Consider the following 19,958-nt stretch of genomic DNA (forward strand, 5'->3'; position numbering starts at 1 on the left):
CAAAGCGAGATGGCGCTCTCTCTCAGAGACACTAGGTTCGGTCGATCTCTCCTTTATTTATCTTTTTTTTGTAATTCATTTTTTTCAGATTGAATTCTTAAATTGATCACTTTGATTCTTTTCTTTTTTAGATTATTTTCTCTTATTTACTGATCATGGGGATGGAAAATCCATCTTTGGAGCTTCTGATGCTCCTCAAACGCTTAAAAATGCTTAAAGTAATTTCTCTCTTCTCGGTTTTCTTTTTCCAATTTTGTTTAATCAAGTAAAAAATCTAAACTTTTGTTTAATCCGTCTCATCTGAACTTTTGACGTGTTCATTGTTTTTGTGCCTAATATTTCTAGAGCTTTTTGCTTATATTTTATGTGCTAAACATTACCATGGTTTCTAAGTGGTGAATATTTTTTTGGAGAATGTATCTTTTCTTTCTTTGTATACATTCTTTTTTCTTTTGTTGTTATTATTTTCTTTATTATTATTATTTTTTGAAAAAGTATTTTCATTTTGCAATTCTTTGTTATTGATTAAATCCCTAATAACTTAAACTCTTGCAACTTTAAACCAATTTTGTGAGTATCCCGTATATTAATCTGTTTGGACTTTGGACAATGTTGTATAACTATGAAGGCTTAGAGAGGTGTTATCAATTTCAAGGTTTTGTATTAGTAGAATTTGATATTTAAGTGGTATGACATAGTTCCTACATATAGGCCCATGTGATGCATGAGTTAATTAATAATTAGTAGTTTCTATTTTATTTGGTTTCCCAATTCAATTAGGAATAGGATTTAGGATAGTTTCCTATTTGGTTTCCAATCACTACACCATAATAGGATATTCGCAACACGTACCTTTTTTGATTTGCAACGGTTATTTACCGTTAGTAAGTTTCCAACGTTAAATAAGCGTTGGCAATGTTGTAAAGCGTTGCTTTATTTGGATGAATTTCCGGAATTAATTGCTAACGCTTAAAAAGCGTTGGAAAAGTGTTACAAATTAAAAGCTTGAAATTTCGCGAAAGAGATAAACGAAAAATTTTGAAATAGAAAACATAACTTTCTTTCTCTTCTCTCTCTCTCTCTCTCACCGCCGCGTTTCAAGATCCCTAAAATCATTCACTCCTCAAAACTAATTTTCGCACTCCTCAAAACTAATTCATCACCGCCGCAATACTAATTTTTGGTGGATTAACCAGGTTTGTCTTTCTTTCTTCAAAACTTTAAAGTTCTAATTTGTTATTCAATTTTTTGATTTGTTCAATTCTTCACGGATAATGGCAAACAATAAAAAAAAAAAAAAATTGAATAGAGTTGTGCATACCTTATCAACAAACAAACAAGCAGACTTCTCTCGCCACTACCATCTCTCTTGTTCATCTGAATCTGATAAGAAATGGATTGATCATCAGTTCAAGATCAAACACGTGAGTCACTCTCTCTTTCTTTGAGATAATAAGCTAAGCTTGTTTGATTGAAAAAAAAATAGAAAAAAAGGTACTTTATGATTCTTCTCTCTCATATATATTCTTAAAGTTTTTGTCATAGAAAGCTTGTTTATTTAGCTTTTAGAAGAGATGGGTAAGTGAGATTCCTTTTAGATTTGGTCATGATGGAAGTATGGTTTAACAGACCAAATCCTATTGTACTTGTACGTGTTTGAATGATATATATATGATCTTTTACTAAAGAGTGTTTTATTTTCTCTTTTTGTTTTATGTTCAATTCCCATTTTCTTTTTGTTACTATAGAACGTGACATGTAACAAACGAACCCGATCATCGGGTTCCTTGCAAATGCCTTGATGCCTTGATGGTCTTGAAAAAGGTACAAAGAGGGTATCGGTTTTGCTTTTACTTTCCTTTTTTCGTTTGGATTTGCAGAGTTTACAATTGCATGACCGAATCCCTACTGATCCTCTTCAAAATCATACTTCTCTTACATGGGTTCTTTTGTAATGATTTTGTCTGGAAAATCAAGATGCTTTCCTTCTCATCTCGGACTTCTTTCATATATGTGGTTGTTAGTACTTATTTAGTATGTAACCTTGATCGGTTGTTTTAATTTAATGGTCACTACACCGAATTGCTAAAAATGACAATAGCTTAGGATTTGTCATGACCGTCCTTAATTTAGAACTGTAAAAACCGTCAGATATGGCATAAGGCCGTCAGATATCTTGACCTAAGCTAAAATAGGGGCGGGTTTTGGTGTAGTAAATACACGACCGTAGAGGTAGTTCTAGAACTTCGCCGCTTAGGTGGTGGGGCTAGTTTTCATTCTCACTCTCCTTTGCCTTTTCCCTATTAAGCTCATTTTTTTCCCATTAAAGGCTCGTTATTTTCACTAACACAGCCCGGAGACACTAGTGGAAAGTGAGAGAAAAAAGAGGTGGCTTCTAACAAGCCATTGAGCTACGCAAGGAACACAAAGCAAGAGCTTGTGAGCTTCGTGAAGTTGTAAGCTCTCTCTCTCTCTCTCTCTCTCTCTCTCTCTCTCTCTCTCTTCAAAACATAAAATTTAGTTAGTTAATAATTTTAAAGCTTCAAGTTTGTGTATTTTCGTCTGATTTTTATTTGTTAAATTGTCTAAGCCACCAAGAAGGTACTTTTAATTTGCTAATTTCCAGAAGTTGTTTGATACCAATGCTTTTGCATATTTTTGTGTATACCGATGCTTTTGTATTAAGTTGAATGTATTCTCCTGTTTTGTATATCGGTTCATAGAACACTTAATTTGAAGTTACTAGCCCTCTTGCTTGAAAGTTTGAATCTAGATCTTGTGTGATTGTTTGTTTCTATTTCCATATTTATTTTTGTTTCAAAATTTTTTTTGGCGATGGTTGTTGTAGCTCAAAGATTGGAATAGTCGTTTCTATATCTATTACTAGTATATGGATTGTGAACAAGCTTTGGCAGCTCGTTCGTGTTGTTGTAAGTCAATGGAGGGAACAAGATCAATGATGTTGCGGTTATCAAGTAGGTATTGTATAGAAACTAATTTGGTGGGTTCCAGCCTTGCAAGACCAAGAGCTCTGTTAGGATATGGTGTCACAGCAATATGAAGCATTTGTGGGGAAAAGACAAGTAAAAAGGATTGTTAGATTTCTCGGTAAGTCGACTTAGTTAAGCACCCTTTTCAGTTCTCACACAATTTTAGTGTTTGTGATAATTCTCTACCTTGGATCATACCTGACTAACTAGCTCGTTCTTCGACACGTCGATCAAAAATGATAACAACATGGGCACACCTTCCTTCCATGAGTTCAAGAAGCGAGGCTTCTTTCTATCTTAAAGAGAAGCTCAAGGCTTTCGGTAATTTTTCTAGTAATGTTATTATTCTGTAGAACTGTAATTTTCTTGTATATACAATATGTATAGATATGATTTTCTTGTGATTTTCAAGGAATGTTAACAGGTAGATTTTTCAACTTTGTTGATTAGTTCCAAGGTTTCAAGCCGATAAGCACGCCATATGCGTTTTCCGCGAGCTGATTTTTTTTTTCGGTTTAATAAGTATGAAGTTTGAAACTTTGTTGATTGCTAGCTTTCCATTTGATTTTTTGATTGGGGTTATATAGGTTCATGATTTATTTTTGGCATGCAAGTAGGGATATATTATTAATATAATAAAAAATGTTACATCAATTAATGATATAGTTTACAACTCAAGGATTTCGTGATCAATTACAAGCATTTCCTAGTTAAAATTGTAGTATATCCTGCAAGGACTTTCTATGCATTTTAAAAGGGAGGTCTTGAAGTGCTCCAAAGTCCTTGGCCTTGACTCAAAGTTGTTCCCATTTTTGCTACAACATCCGCTCCAAAATTTGCTTCATGATAGATGTGTGAGATTCTCCATTGTGATGGTCTTTGAGTTGCTCATAGCCATCGTGCTTTGAGAACCCATGGAATTTTGGCGCTAGTGAAGGCTAGGGTAGCTGCTATGGAGTCACTTTCTAGCCACAAGTTCACCCATCCATTTAATACTGCTAGTTCTACTGCTAACACTAAAGCATAGCATTCCGCATCAAAATTTGTAGTGATTCCTAGGCCGTAGGCTTTCACTCCTATCACTTGAGCATTGTGGTCTCGGAAAATAATTCCTGCACCTCCAAGTCCTGGGTTTCCAACAGATGATCCATCGGTATTAGCTTTCACAAAACCATAGTTTGGCGGTATCCAGCTGACTTCTTTGATGTTGTTTGAGGGTCGTGCTCTACCTTTGATATTTAGTGAGTGGGGATACTCAAGTCATCAACTGTGTTGAACATGAACCCATTTGCAATCTTCCCTCCAGCTTTTAGTTCTTTAATGACTTCCTTCTTGATGTTGCTTTTTTCATCATCTTGTCATCAAACTAGCATCGATTTCTTGACTTCCATATTTGGGACATTAGGCTTGCTTCTTTGAATTCCATAGCTGCTTTGAATGAAATTTGAAGTTTAGGGACATTGATTATACCTTGAGAGAGAACTGGTTGAACTTTCAAGAAGTCAAATAGCACGCCACAGTTATGTAGCACGTTACATTTCGAGAGCATGTGGCTGATGTTCTCTTCTTAATTTCAGAATCGCGTGAGAAACCATACCTTAAGCCCGGCTAGGTGTAGTAGCTGCAATTTTGGAGTTGGTATTAATTATCACATTTGCTTCGATCTTTTTGGGTGCTTTTGAGGCGGGTTGAGTGGATTAGTGTTAATGGAAAAATGGTTACGTGGACAAGTCTTTATGGTTCAAAATGTTTTATTTTTCGTAAGGTAAAAAGACATGTAAAATGTGCATCATGCTAGCTGCATACTTGTAATTTTAAGCAATATTTCTTATTCTAATCTCCCTTCCGTTGGTGCGTTGTATTAGTGTCAAGTTCGGCCTTCGAGATAGATTTTCTACTTCCCTTCCAGTAAGTTACTTGTCCCTAACGAGTCTATGTTCTAATTTCAGGTCGAAGGATTCATCCTTTATAAATATGGCGGCAGGAGCAAATGAGGATGTGAGAAACTTAGCTTTATCTTTCTCGAGGATAAATGGTTATATGTTAAAATATCTGGAACTAATACCTTGGTTCCCTGTTCTTTTCTAGGCTAGTCATCGTATCGTGAGGATGGCGAAAACCACTGCTCCCTAAGTAAAGTTGCTCTTTTAAGGTATGCTCTGTATCCTACATCACCTTCTCATTTTTGCGGGTAGGATTGATTGTATAAGGTCCATTATGGAGATTGATTATTGAAGAGTTCTCTTGGTTTGGCAAGTTATCATGATTCTCGACTTGTCAAATACAAGCATGAAAAACACATGTGATGACCCTCATTCATCACAATAAGAACTAGAGAGAAAAAGAAGAAAAATATGTGCTTGTATACATAGATGGAGTACCCTTTAGTCCTTTACCTCTAGAATTATTTGGACTGCTTCCTTTTCTCTGTGTGGCAAAGGTGTCTTCATCTCTCATTTTTCATTTGTACAAGTAATTAGTGATTGATTGGTTCTTTTACCCCATGCGAGTCATGGTTGATTGGATTCCATACAAAACACATGTACATGGCACTACCACCTACGGTAAGATATTACGCGGATTAGAATATATCACAACTAATCATCATTTGGTTCATGTAGTCTCACATTTATTTCTAGGAATCTTTCAATTGAAGAAATTCAATCGGGTCGTTCTATTTACGTTTTATTTCAAATTTCATTACAAGACTTTTCGTTCAAGGAGATTCTTTTGGTGGCCTTATTTGCGGTATAGGTGATGATAAGCCGGTTCGAAAACCAATAAAGTAAAATGTTATGGAAGAAATTCATTTTCATTCAGAGAATCGCCCAATGGCAAAAGAAATTCAATGAAGACAGAACTGGTGAATTCCGCGACTTTTTCGGCAAGGATAGAGATTTTGAAATTTTTTAAGTTGGAATGCTCATTCAAAGTATTAGAGTTGTCTGTAATTTTATTTCTTCTTATACAAAAACTCAGCCCTTAGCTCATCATCTAAGGTAGATTGTATGAAATGTAATTCTAAATGGAACCTACTTACATATATAAGTCCAAGTTTTCTAGTATCCTACCCTTAAACTATATATCGTTAAGGTTATTTCTTAATTTCGTCTCTCGAAGTTTTTGTTTTCTCACGGTGTTGTTGGACTTAGAGTTGGTGGCTTGCCTTGTTCTTTTCGTATATTGCCCCTCGGATCTGTCCTAATGCGTCACATCCTAATCAGCCTTTCATTTGCATCTCTCTTCTTGATTGATCATCTTCTCTACTATCTACTAGTGCATTTCAAGTATTTCTTAACGGGATAGTGAGCAAATACATTCTGATTGAGGCGCAAACTTTCCTAATTTTTCTTCTTCAATTTGTTTGACTAATCTGTAATTTGATGCTTTAATTATAGGTTCACTTCTCTATTTAACGGTGACGTCAAGCTACCACGGGGATCTGCAATTGATCTTTAAAGGAACGTGGCCATATACTTTCGACAACCAAGAAGACACTTTGTTAAGTGCAGATTCGTACAAGCATATATGCGTGATTATTCTCGCTCTCATTTACTCTGCTCCATCGTCCGAGCGGTTAAGTGCATTAAATCTTACGATTTTCATTTGTATGTAGTGCGTAGTAGGAGATCACTATGGTTTTACATTGTTCTTACTGGGAGTTTCTGAGTTAGGGACAATGGTTTGGACTGGACCATTTTTTCTTGGTTTAAGTTCCAATAAGAAATATCCGAACCGTTACTTGTCCCATCATCCGAGAACATCACAGCCGTTGAAATCCCAACATGGAAAGAACATATAACAATCGAGGGTTACTAGCAAGTGCACTATTAGGAACATTATTTTGTGTCATAACACATAAATTAAATCTCACTTGTTGGTGTTATACCTTCACTCAATGTTCTTCTTTGGATTACTTGGTTTCTTTCTTGTCAAGTCATGGACTAGTTTTTATCCAAGTTTGGTTTTTCTGTTAAGCCTTTTACCGGACAAAGAGAATCGTTATTCAGACTTGTGTTGTTGCTTGTTATGGGTTAGCGTTTAGTGGTAAGTAAGCTTTCATTTATTTAGTTATATTGATGGTTTGGTAGTTGATGATGAGCTTTTTTGTGTTATAGGGGGATTTGGATCGTATATGATTGCTATGGATGACAAGGCTTATAAATTAATTGGTCCTGGTTATCCGGGTAATCGGATTGAGGATGTTAAGAATTCGGGGTTAGGGTGGATGATTGGGTTCATGTTTGTTGTTAGTTTTCTTGGCTTGTTTAGCCTTGTTCCGCTTCGTAAGGTATATATATATATATATCTTGTGATGCTTTCATATGCTATGACATTTGATCGTCACTATTACATCTTTGTGTGTTTTTATTATGTTACAGGTGATGGTTATGGATTACAAGCTTACATACTGATGGGACAGCCACCGCTATGTTGATTAATAGTTTTCACACAAACTCGAGCCGAAATGCTGGCGGGGTAAGAAATTTATGTTGTTTTATCATTTGCATGGTAATGCTTATGGACGTAGTACCTTACTGAAATTTATATAAATGACACGACCCTTTGTTGCAAACCAAAAAGCTATTGGTCATTCAAGTCTTTTATTTTAAACCTCTTGATGGCAATTTATGCTCTTCATTTTGCTTGTACAAACATGTTATCAAGACCGTAACTTAATCTCTTTTCACTGAAGCAGTTTATCACATAGTGAACCCAATATTGCCAACACTTTTTGGCGTCGAAGTAGGAGGAAAGTTATTGCGGAACAACGGACCGCTAGTTCAAGGTCTCTCTTTCTCACCCTTTTTTTTCATTATTATAATTACTTTGTTAAATTTCTCTTAGTACGAGTCTATTTGCTTTGCTTATATAAGTTATGCCCCGATACATTTGAATACTTCAAGAAATATTGGAAGTTACGTCCTGTTTTGCTGTATATGACAAGAATTTTAGAACTTCCATTTCAAACTGTTGTGAGATAAACAGTTGGTATAAATCCTGGGGCGTTTCCACTCATTTCCAATCGGTTTTCAGTTGGCTGCTCCAAAGTTTGTATGGTATGAGAGCAGGCTATATTTGCTAAATGCTCCATGTCACACATTAGAATAAAAGTCCATGTTTTAGGGTCAAGTCTCGTCACACATGAGGGGGTGTGTTGAGATAAATAGTCCCACATCGGTAGTTTAAAGTCGTGTATCAAAATATAATATAAATATGGTGATTTATAGAAAAGTTTATTCTTCATTTGCATCAACACTAATTATTCCTTCAAATACTAATCACCGTTGGTTATTTGGTGATATTCAATGGTTAAGTCTTTCTTTTGGCTAGATATGACTTATGAGAAGTTATGTTTGAATGTAAAAAGCACCGTTGGTTTTCTTTTTATGCACTGATTTTATGTAATCATTGTTTATGTCGTCGAGATATGGGAGTAGACAACAAATGGTCTATTTTTGGGGAGGGAAGTGGTCAAGTAATTAATATCAAGTATTTAATTAATTGCATGAATTTAATTAGTATGATTGTTTTTCTGAGTTCATTATTTGTTTTGTGATTTTTTTGGAATTAGATGGGCGGAGCGGCACTAGGATTTATATTGAGTGAAGCCATCGTCACTAATGCTTGTTATTGCATTTTGAAGATTCGGAATTGCTTGGAAAATCGTATAGAAATTTGTAACTCTTAGTAAATCTGAATTTGTAACCCTCAAAACTCTTTTGAAGTTATATATATGATTCAATGAATATAATATGTTTTTTCAGGCGTTTGTTTGTGTTTATTTTACTTATCAAATGGTATGAAAAAGTATTGGTAATTTTCTTTGCTTCTATATGAAACCACGAGGTGCAGGTTTAGGGCAAGAAAAAAATAAAAATAATTTTTTTTACAATATCAACACATTAGTAACGGTTGTAAACCGTTGCAAAGCAAAAAATAAATATTAAAGCATCATCAATAATCGTTACAAATCAAACTACGCAACGCTTTTTAACCGTTAGTAATAGTCACTCTGCAACGGTTAATAACCGTTGGAAAATTTGGTTTGCAACGCTTTTTAACCGTTAGTAATTGTCACTCTGCAACGGTTAATAACCGTTGGAAAATTTGGTTTGCAACGCTTTTTAACCGTTGCAAATATTTCCAACACTTTACCGACGCCCTATTTGCAACGCTTAAAAAGCGTTGCGAAAATTATTCGCAACGGTTTTTTGCCGTTGCAAATAGCCTGTTATGGTGTAGTGAATTAGATTTAGTAGTTGTTTTCTTATATAAAGACATCTAGGCCTTCATTGTTAGGTTGGTTGTTTTTTGATTGTTTAATCAAGAGATGGAATTAAGGAAATTCGTTTTCCCTTTGAAACCCTAGTTTTTGGGTGTTTATCAATTTTATTCATTGGTGTTATTGATTCGAAGTTGCTTCCGCCTTCGTATATATTAAATTGGTATCATATTTTTAGGTTTTTCTTGGTTTGCTCGTCATGGACACTCAACAAAGAGGACGTGGATGACCACCAGCAGTAAATACACGACTAAACCATGTAGAAGAAGAACTACAAGGTAGCAAGATGGAATTGCGAGAGATTAAGGAGATGTTGTCGAAACTCGTACCTAATTATCATCGTACCGCAACTGTTGAAGCGCAACTCGTGCCAAGGGAAGAAGATGATGCCCTTAGTGATCACAGTTTGCATATTTCCGGTTCGATGTCGATGTACGCGACCCTCCAGCACCTCGCCAATGTAGCCACGCACCTTCTAGACCACATTCACCAATAGTTTTCAGCGATACTGAACATCGTATTGCTCAATGGGTGGCTGCTGCAGACCCCCACAATCATAGCATATCAAACCCACCTTCTCCAATTCGTGGAATTCAAACTCCCCACCACAACCAAGGAGATGATAGAAGAAATCATCACAGCCAAGTTCCGCACCTGGTTCCTCCAACTCAAGTTGGCAACCACCACCATCAATGAAATCAAGGAGGTCGCCTAGAAAATCAGCATGCTTACCCCACAAATCAAGTTTTTGCACCCCTGGCAGCTCATCTTCAACAACCAGTTCGTCGGAGAAGAAGAACTCTTCCTTCTATTTCTGCTCATGACATTGAAACCTCACATTGGGCTTCTACTGATCGACCAAGGCCAATATGCTCCTAGCACTGGACCAGGACCATGTTCTACTTATGTATAGCACCTAATTTTCAACCGTGGGCTCATGCAGACCAGGCCCAAGGCTGAGAACAACATGCTTTTAGGCCCAATCCTAATGGTCACGCGCACCAGAATTTTAGACGCCACCAGGGTGCTCCCATAGCCCGTGGTCAACGAACTTTACCACCAAGTTCTCCATGAAGAAATCAACGACAGCCTAACCGCATTGCTCCTGATTTTGATCCACCTGATCCTTCAAACTTCTCATCTAGTCCATCACCACCTCGTCGCAATGGGAGAAATCGGAGAAATCCAAGGCATCGAAATTTTCAGCACACCGCAAGTACTTTTGAAATTAATCGTTTATTGCGCATTTTAGAGAAGAATCAGATGGGTGATATTAAATTGGATGTGCCTGAATTTGATGGAAAATTACAGGCTGATGCTTTTGTTGACTGGTTAAATAAGATTGAAAAGGTTTTTTATTATAAAATTTTGGAGTACCCTAAGTGTGTTAAATTAGTTGCGACTAAATTAACGGGCTATGCACTTGTTTGGTGGGATGAACTTCAATTGACTCGTGCTAAATTGGGTTACAATAAAATTACCACTTGGGATAAGATGCGTCGAGAGCTACAAAGAGAATTTATTCCTCATGATTATGAGAGGGATTTATTTATGCGCCTCCAAAATTTAAAACAAAAGCTTAAGAGTGTGACTGAGTATATCGAGGTGTTTCTTTTATTGGCCACCAGGGCTGATTTATCTGAGACTATGGAACAGAAGCCGAATCAATACAAAAAGTTTGGCATTTAAAGATATTTTTGATATGTCTGACGCTATCAAATATGCTCTTGAGGCTAAAGAATTGCGTAAATCTTCTGTTTCTATAGCTACACCACATCTAGTTTCTGTTCCCAGAAGCACTTTTGAGGCTACATGTTTTGAGTGCGGCAAAGTTGGACATAAGAAAAGTGATTGTCCACAGTTAAAGAGAGTGGCATTAGTCCATGATGATCATTGTGAGATGGGTGCTACACAATCGCAGCATTGTATGACTCAGTCTGTGGTTGTTACACCTCCTGATTCTGGTGTTCCTGCTTTGATGATCCATCGATCCTTGGTTACATCTTCTACTGATAAACTTTCATGACGTCGTTTTGCCATTTTTGAAGCTTGTTGTATTGCAGGAGGCAAACTTTGCAATGTAATTATTGATAGTGGTCTTAGTGATAATCTTGTCTCACAAGAAATGGTTGATAAGCTACAATTGAAGACTGAACCGCTTCCAGAACCATACAATATACAAGGTTTGAGCAAGAGTAGTTCAATTGAGGTTACTCGTCGTTGCTTGGTTCCTTTCTCCATTGGCTCCCTTTATATATATGAAGTTTGACTGTGATTCCTATGACTACTGTTTGCCATCTATTATTGGGCCGACCATGGAAATATGACAGAGACAACTTATAATGGCGCTGCCAGCACCTATTCTTTCATTTTTCAGGGCCAACAGGTTGTATTGCCTCCACTTCCTCCTACATCTACTGTTCAAGGTCTGCCACAACGTTCTCTCTTTTCTTCTTCTTAATCTCAAGGATGAGTTCTTTCAAGCGGGGGAGTATGATGCATGAGCATATATTAATTAATAATTAGTAGTTTCTATTTTATTTGGTTTCCTAATTCAATTAGGAATAGGATTTAAGATAGTTTCCTATTTCGTTTCCAATTAGGTTTAGTAGTTGTTTTCTTATATAAAGGCATCTAGGCCTTCATTGTTAGGTTGGTTGTTTTTGGATTGTTTAATCAAGAGATTGAATTAAGAAAATTCGTTTTCCCTTTGAAACCCTAGTTTTTGGGTGTTTATCAATTTTATTCATTAGTGTTATTGATTCAAAATTGCTTCCGCCTTCGTATACATCACCATGTATATTGCAATTACTGATTCATAAGAATCCATACTGGGGATCCATCGAAAACAAAAGTAAGCACATGTTTTCCGTGAGAGGATAGGCTAAACTTTCAGCCGCCTAGCTTCTTCATTTCTAGAACTATTATTTTGTTATTTTCAGCCGTAGATTCGTTTCCTATTACTTTTTTCCATGTTGTATGTAGAACCTAATATACTTGAGTAGTTTCTCTTTGGCTCTATAGTCATCACTCATGAAATTGACACATTTGTATTTGCTTTTACTATCTTCAATGACAATTATTAGCTTTGTTGATTTAATTTTTTCGGATATTGCATACCTACAATTGCTTTTGTACTCTATTAGTTTATTCCCTGCTCTAAACTTTTAAAATACAAAAGCGCGGCAAACCATCCTGTCCCGCACTACAATATTCTCTTTTTATGTTCCATTGACCTCTTTTATTGATGACAATATATAACTAATCAGTATAATAATCAAAGTGGTGATAAGATAGAGCCATAGAGGTGACTTTTCCTGGCTTTTCTTCATGCGTCTTAAGATTCTCATATTGATATTCTTTTCTATAACTATATTTTACTTTTTATACTAATTCTTCATTATCACATGAAAACTTACAATTAGGTACAACTTCAACTAGCTTGCATCCGTTTCACAAAGACTATATATACTCCTTTCTTTATAACTATTACATGGATTGGATTTCAATAACAACTTCATTGTCGTTTGTCACTTTGTTCGAGCTTTCATAGTTGATGAGTATTGTTTCATCTTTGTCGCATGTTATTCCCATCCATTTGATGTCTCTGTTTCAATTAGTTGATGGCTTTCTCTTTAAGGTATGGGTTTGCATTCGCCTTTGGTGTACAAGTTATTTTGTAATCCCTTCTTTTGGATTTTCTTAGTTTATTACCACATTCTCTATTTGCCAACATATTAAAGATTTCCACTCCTTCACATCTTGCAGGTAAATACTTATTCAATTATCTTTGCTCAGGCCTTGAGAAGACAACAATTCCGTTCTCTCACTACGGAAATGGGTGCTTAGTGTCTCTGTTAACTAAGAATGTAATGTTTTGTACAAAATAATCTTGATAGAATGTAAAGTGTGAAATCTGAGTTTACTACGTAGTATTCTGTAGATTGGATTTGGTGGATGATATGACAATGTACTTGGTCATGTATAACTTCTTTTAATTGTTTGTTGCTTTCGGAGAAACTATGAGCTTTCAAAAAAATTGTATCTTTGTGTTTATGGAGATACTAAATAAGTTTTCCACGAAATTATATAAGCTTTCAAAAAATAATGTATTTGCTCTTTCGATGATATTATGTAAGCTTTCTACGACCACAACGTCATATAAGGATTTTTTTTTTTTTAAATAGTTTTACTCTTTCGATGATAGTATAAGAGTTCTACGACATTATATAAGCTTTCAAAAAACAACATTGGCATTGGCATTGGCATCAGGTTTAGCCCTTCCCAAGATTAAACAATTGTCTATTGTGTTATGTATGATTACACAAATGGGTTCGTATGAAATTCGATGCAAGATGATAATCAAAGTGGTGACAGCGGGATAGAGGTGACTTTCTTCATGCACATGTTCGTATGAAATTCGACGCAAGAGGATAATCAAAGTGGTGACGAGATAGAGGTGACTTTCTCCATGCGCCTTTAGATTCTCATACCCTTTATACTAATTCTTCATTATCACATGAAAACTTGCAATTAGGTACAACTTCAACTAACATGCATCCGTGCAAGGGTGTCACAAAGACTACCCCTTTCTCTGTAACTATTGTACTTAGATTGGATTTCAGTAACAAATTCGTTATCGTTTGTCACTTTGTTAAAGCTTTCATACCTAGATAGCAAGCACATTTTAAAAATCATTACAATCTTTTTAATTTGGAAAATTCTATTCAATGAATTTTATATAGATAACAATAAAAACACCATATCAACTAGCAATATATGAATCATAACAAACTATACTTCATTAACCATTATCATCGAGTATAAACGTACTTGAAGCATCCAAACAATTAGTCTTTGACAATTCATCATATCACATAACCTTCACTGCAATCAATTAAATATAGACATTCAGCAAAACTAGATTTTACAATCTCCCGATTTGAACATCTATCCAAGTTTTCTTTATTCATCTGCCACAATCGATCAGCTAATCTGGTACAACAAATAAACAACACATAATTAAATAAAATAAAATAAAAAGTTAAACAATACATGTTAAAGTATTTTTACCAAGTCAAACTTAAGGACATAGATGCACAAACACCATTGCCACAATTAAGTTCCCAACCTTTTAGAGTAAGGAAAACAATATTCTGCCCATAGTCAAAAGTTTAAAATGAACTTTTGAAAGTTAAAACTCGGTTTCATTCTTGAACGAATAAATTAAGAAGAAAAAAAAATCCCTCATAAATTATGAACTGAACAAGTTAATGCTAAACAATGCAAAGCTCGTGGCCTAAATTATCAACTAACAAAAAAACAATAAAGAAAGAAATACAAAAGCTAAACATCAAAAAATCAATAACATGATGACATGAAAACAAACCTAGTTTTGCCTTTAGGAAGCTAGCTTATCACATCCAACAGAGGATCACTTACATCTTACTAAAATTCCCAAACACCATTTGTTTGGAATTTATCACAAGAATAAGAAAACCATCTTCCTCTTTAAGTTCAGCAAGTGTCTGTAAAAAGAGATAAACCATCATCATTTAAACAATTTTCACTTGAAGTACTCTTCCCTAATAAAAAAAACGTATACTACAAGATGTTTTAGAACTACATGCTTTCTCTTAAACAGACATGTCCATTACATATTCGTGGGTAGCTTATATAGTGTCTTGAACAACTTTTTAATTTATGTTTATTAATTGTTTAATTTACGACACTATATAAGTTGTGACTTGTGAAAGACATTATATAAGCTACTCAAGACGCTATATAATCGTTTAAGAGAAAGCTTGTTTAGAACTAGGTCTCATTCTGGAACGAATAAATTAAGAAGAAAAAAAAAACCCAATAGATTGTGAACTGAACAAGTCAATGCTAAACAATGCAAAGCTCATGGCCTAAATTATCAACTAACAACAAAACAATAAAGAAGAAATACAAAGGCTAAACATCAAAAAATCAATAACATGATGACATGAAAACAAACCTAGTTTTGCCTTTAGAAAGTTAGCTTATCACATCCAGCAGAGGATCACTTACATCTTACTAAAATTCTCAAACACCATTTGTTTGGAATTTATCACAAGAAGCAGAAAACCCTCTTCCTCTTTAAGTTTAGCAAGTGTATGTTGAAAGAGATAAGCCATCATCATTTAAACAATTTTCACTTGAAGTACTCTTCCCTAATAAAAAAATGTATACTACAAGATGTTTTAGAACTACATGCGTTTCTCTTAAACGGACATGTCCGTTATATGTTCGTGGGTAGCTTATATAGTGTCTTGAACATCTTTTTAATTTATGCTTATTAACTGTTTAACGGACGACACTATATAAGTTGTGAAAGACATTATATAAGCTACTCAAGACGCTATATAACCGTTTAAGGGAAAGCCTGTTTAGAACTAGATCTCAAAATCATTTTCAACCAACACATTATCAAGGAAACAATTTTTTTAAGCAAAAAGTTTCCTACCACTGAACACATTATAAGTGCAGGCCGGTGTTATTAACAGGGAAACAAAATATATTAATGTAAATTCTAAACTAACTTTGAGATAATAAAAAAACAATAACAATACCATTTGACTACCAAAGACTAAGAGGTCCATTTCAGAATTTTGAACCTACTTTCTTCTTTCTTGATCGTTTATTGTTAATTTAACTGGAAGAATGAATTGACCTACAAATGCCATTCTCAATCAGTAAATATAATATTTGGAGAGAAACTCCAATAAACTAGGCCAAAACATACTATAGTAAGACTTCTCCCTGTTGAAAGAGATAAACCATCATCATTTAAACAATTTTCACTTGAAGTACTCTTCCCTAATAAAAAAAAATGTATGCTACAAGATGTTTTAGAATTACATGATTTCTCTTAAATGGACATATCCATTACATATTCATAGGCAGCTTATATAGTGTCTTGAATAGCTTTTTAATTTACGCTTATTAATTATTTAACGGACGACACTATATAAGTTATGAAAGACACTATATAAGCTACTCAAGATGCTATATAACCGTTTAAGAGAAAGCCTGTTTAGAACTAGGTCTCAAAATCATTTTCAAGCAACATATTATCAAGGAAACAGTTTTTTAAGCAAAAATTTTTCTACCACTGAACACAATACAAGTGCAGGCTAGGGAAATAAACCTCCTAAGCGGCTAAGCAATTTCATAATAATGGGAAGTAGGGCTTAGAAATCAGATTTAGGACTTAGCAAAGAGAAGCTACATATAACCAGTTTGCTACCGCTCCGGCAAACTACGTACAATGAAAAAATGGCATTGACAGTAGCATCCAAGCCTCCATCTTAGCTTGGTGGATAGTTCACAACCACCACAATTGTTCGTTGGGAGCTTTTTCCGATTACAGGAATTCTAACTTCACATTTTAATATTATAAAATAGAAACTAACAAACACTCATGTATTTCAAGGTGAAAAGAAAATATGCTTATTTGGAGTAGCAAACCTCCCCTATTTGACTTGTTCTTTGTTTTCTTTAGTTTCCCGAAGTTTTCTACTTTACATTATTTATGTGATTTATCCAATCAAAGCACGACACACTAGCACAGGGTAGATCATGACGTAGGATCTTTTTTTTTTTTTTTTTTTTTTTTTTTTTTTTTTAACCATATTATTTTCTTCAGTTTTTAATCCTGCAACAGCCATGGTCACTTGACCTCAACCCAAGCTGATTTATATACATGATACATCTTTGACAAAACAAAAAAACATATGTGCTTTGATAGCAAACCATTACTTGAAAAATGGAATCTATAGGTCTTTGTGAGATCCAACCAATTCAACAAGATTACCATATTTTTTTTCTCCTTATTTATTTCCATGTTTCTAATTTAAAAGTGCAACCACAAAAACCTTTTCTCATATATTGAGTTGGCTTTACTCGAGTTATTGTTCCAGTAATTCCCACGAGTCACAACTCCCAATCCTTAATTCTTAACACATACAATCCTTATATAGAAGCTGTATAATCTAACCATAGTCGCACAACCAAAAAAAATGTGGAGTGTTCCAATTGTTAAACTAGAAGAACCCCCCATTTCAATTTCATAAAAATCAGAACAAACAATGAAATTATAGGGAATTGAGGTTAAAAAACAAAACAAATATTTTTCTGTTAGTATCAAACCTGAGTTCGGTTATTATACCCGCAGTCTTTCCATCACACAAAAGCCTAGCATCAACCCCTAACCCAAATTCAGCACATCATTAGAAATCAGTCTATCAAATCAACAACAAAAAAAAAGGCAATTTGCACAAAACCCTCCACCATCACTACTAACATGCCACTACATCCCAATTACAATTTCATGAGCTCCAAAAACTTAGCAAACCTCAGCTAGACACCAAGAAAAGGATACAATCAACTTATTGCGACAACAAGAAATCTATCGAGTACTAACCAACTCAAACTAGATCACTTGTTCCCATGCCAATAAACCACAACAAAACTGAACTACTAACATCTCGAACCAGATTCTATGCCCGCTCAAATTCAATTTTATTAAACACAAGCAAACCACATAAAACCATATTAAACTAAACACTACAAGACTTTCAGAACTTCACAACTCTTGTACCCACCGTGTACCAATTTCAAATAATAAAGACATAGAGAATTCAGTTGCAAAATTGTTTGCCATACTAAACCCAATTGAAACTTTTTAACGCCGAGTCGAAAAACGAAGGAAGCAAAGTGAACCAATACAACCACCAACGAAATCAGGTCATGAACCAAACTCAAAGAAACAAAGAAACGGACAAGAATAATATGTTCCCAGATGAATTTCAACAAACAAATTCCCTACAATATTGAGTCACCCAATCAAACATCAACTAAATGGAAAAATAATAAACAAACCTTCAATTCAGTTTAGCTGCTGCTTTGAAAAAAACAACCAATTTGCTAAGGTTTACCTAGAAACCAACGAATCTGAAAGAATAAAAACCCTAACTTGTTAAAGTTTGACTAGAATTTAACTCGATATAGAAAACGTACAAATACATAGAGGAGAAAGAAGAAGCTTAGGGTTACCTGATTCGTCTCCCATATGTGAGAAATTAGGACATTGATGAAGACATCAAAATGGGGGATTCATCACCCAGCAAACTTGCAAAGCTATATAGGCTTGGGGGGTCTTTTTCTCTTTGGTGTTTGACTGTTTGTGAGTTGGGAGAACAGTCATCGACTTTTCAGTTCAATTTTTGCTTCAAAATTGTCCCGCTTATTTTTTCGACTGAAGTCAAATATCATTCCAATCTTTATATCAGTTTGTCAAATTTTAGGAATTGACCGAAATATTTTCATATCGCTAAACAGGAAACGATATTACATGTAACGGACTATATTTAGATTAGTCAGAACTTTGTGATATAAAAAGTACCACTAAACATATCAGTTACAATGTAAACGATGTGTCAAAATTATTACCAATATAAACAAATATTAACCGATATGAAAAATCTTATATCGGTTTTATTACTGATACAAAGGAATTTTTGTAACCGATATAAAACCTACTTTTTTTAGTAGTGATAGTTTCACTATTCACTATAAATGCACATACTATATTGTCCAATTCATTGTTAAATATTTTCAATTAAAATAGGATTCTATTACTGCGGGACCCCAATTTGTGTTGGGCGGACTCCCAAAAAAAATACAATTATTACAAGTATACCATTGGTTTTAAAAAATCTAAAAAAAAAAATTATTACAAGTATGTCATTGGTCCCCAAAAAATTGAATTGAAACCCCAAACTTAAGCGACTAGGCCAGGTCGTTTCGACTAAATCCCAAACGACTTGCCCACACCGTTTGGGACTTAGTCCAAACGACCGACACACCGGGTCAAGAGCCCAAAAAACGTAACTTTGAATTTTTTTCAAAGTTCAAATCCTTAAATGACATGGCCACATCGTTTTGAACTAAGTCCAAACGGTGTGACCATATCGTTGAGGACTTAGTCCAAACGGTGTGGCCATATCGTTGGAGATTTTTCTAAGTCAAACGGTGTGGCCATTTTTTATAAGTCAAATCCCAAAACGACATGGCCACATCGTTTTGGACTCGATCCCGCACGGTGTGGGCATGTCGTTTGGGATTTGAACTTTGAAAAAAATTCAAAAAGTTCGCTTTTTGGGCTCTTGACCCGGTATGGTCGGGTCGTTTGGACTAAGTCCAAACGGTGTGGCGTGTCGTTTGGACTAAGTCCCAAACGGTGTGGCCAAGTCGTTGGGGACTTAAATCCAAACGATCCAGCCCGGTCGTTTAAGTTTGGGGTTTCGAATTCAATTTTTGGGAATCAATGACATACTTGTAATAATTGTTTTTTTTTTTTGGATTTTTTGAAACCAATGACACACTTGTAATAATCGTTTTTTTTAGGAGTCCGCCGAACACAAATTGGGGTCCGACAGTAACAAATACCTTAAAATAACATTGTCCTTTGTAATTTATCACTTACTGTATGGGTACGTCTAATAACTTGTTTTATATCATCATAAAAACTTGTAAACCTAATTGTTTCTATCTCACAACTCACAACTCCCCATTTAACCTAGCCGCCAAGAAGAATAATGAGCACCTAGGCACTAACCTAATGAAAAATAGGTTGACGTTAGTAAAAACTTATT

At 35.0% G+C, this 19,958-nt stretch overlaps 4 long non-coding RNA genes across 10 annotated transcripts; 3 read left to right on the plus strand and 1 right to left on the minus strand.

Annotated features, from left to right (window-relative positions):
- The first annotated feature begins 7,003 nt into the window (after positions 1-7,003).
- On the plus strand, positions 7,004-7,450 carry LOC147487601 (uncharacterized). Its single transcript, XR_015200736.1, has 3 exons — positions 7,004-7,037; positions 7,109-7,281; positions 7,373-7,450. It is a non-coding gene; the product is annotated as an uncharacterized LOC147487601 (long non-coding RNA).
- A 199-nt stretch (positions 7,451-7,649) lies between these two features.
- Positions 7,650-8,761, plus strand: LOC147487602 (uncharacterized). The gene is made up of 2 exons (XR_015202155.1): positions 7,650-7,779; positions 8,566-8,761. It is a non-coding gene; the product is annotated as an uncharacterized LOC147487602 (long non-coding RNA).
- A 3,517-nt stretch (positions 8,762-12,278) lies between these two features.
- Positions 12,279-13,274, plus strand: LOC147487603 (uncharacterized). The gene is made up of 2 exons (XR_015203205.1): positions 12,279-12,916; positions 13,045-13,274. It is a non-coding gene; the product is annotated as an uncharacterized LOC147487603 (long non-coding RNA).
- Positions 13,275-14,056: 782 nt separating this feature from the next.
- Positions 14,057-18,559, minus strand: LOC147487604 (uncharacterized). Of its 7 annotated transcripts, none has more exons than XR_015202955.1 (6): positions 18,358-18,559; positions 18,184-18,255; positions 17,452-17,509; positions 15,922-15,973; positions 14,719-14,804; positions 14,057-14,271 (listed from the first exon to the last, which is right to left on the minus strand). It is a non-coding gene; the product is annotated as an uncharacterized LOC147487604 (long non-coding RNA). The 7 variants fall into 7 exon arrangements; XR_015202951.1 differs by having other exon boundaries at positions 14,666-14,804; positions 15,873-15,973; positions 18,358-18,553; XR_015202949.1 differs by having other exon boundaries at positions 15,873-15,973; positions 18,358-18,548.
- Positions 18,560-19,958: the final 1,399 nt, after the last annotated feature.

The sequence above is a fragment of the Coptis chinensis genome, chromosome 7, assembly GCF_015680905.1.
Source record: "Coptis chinensis isolate HL-2020 chromosome 7, ASM1568090v1, whole genome shotgun sequence".
Taxonomy (NCBI): Eukaryota; Viridiplantae; Streptophyta; class Magnoliopsida; order Ranunculales; family Ranunculaceae; genus Coptis; species Coptis chinensis.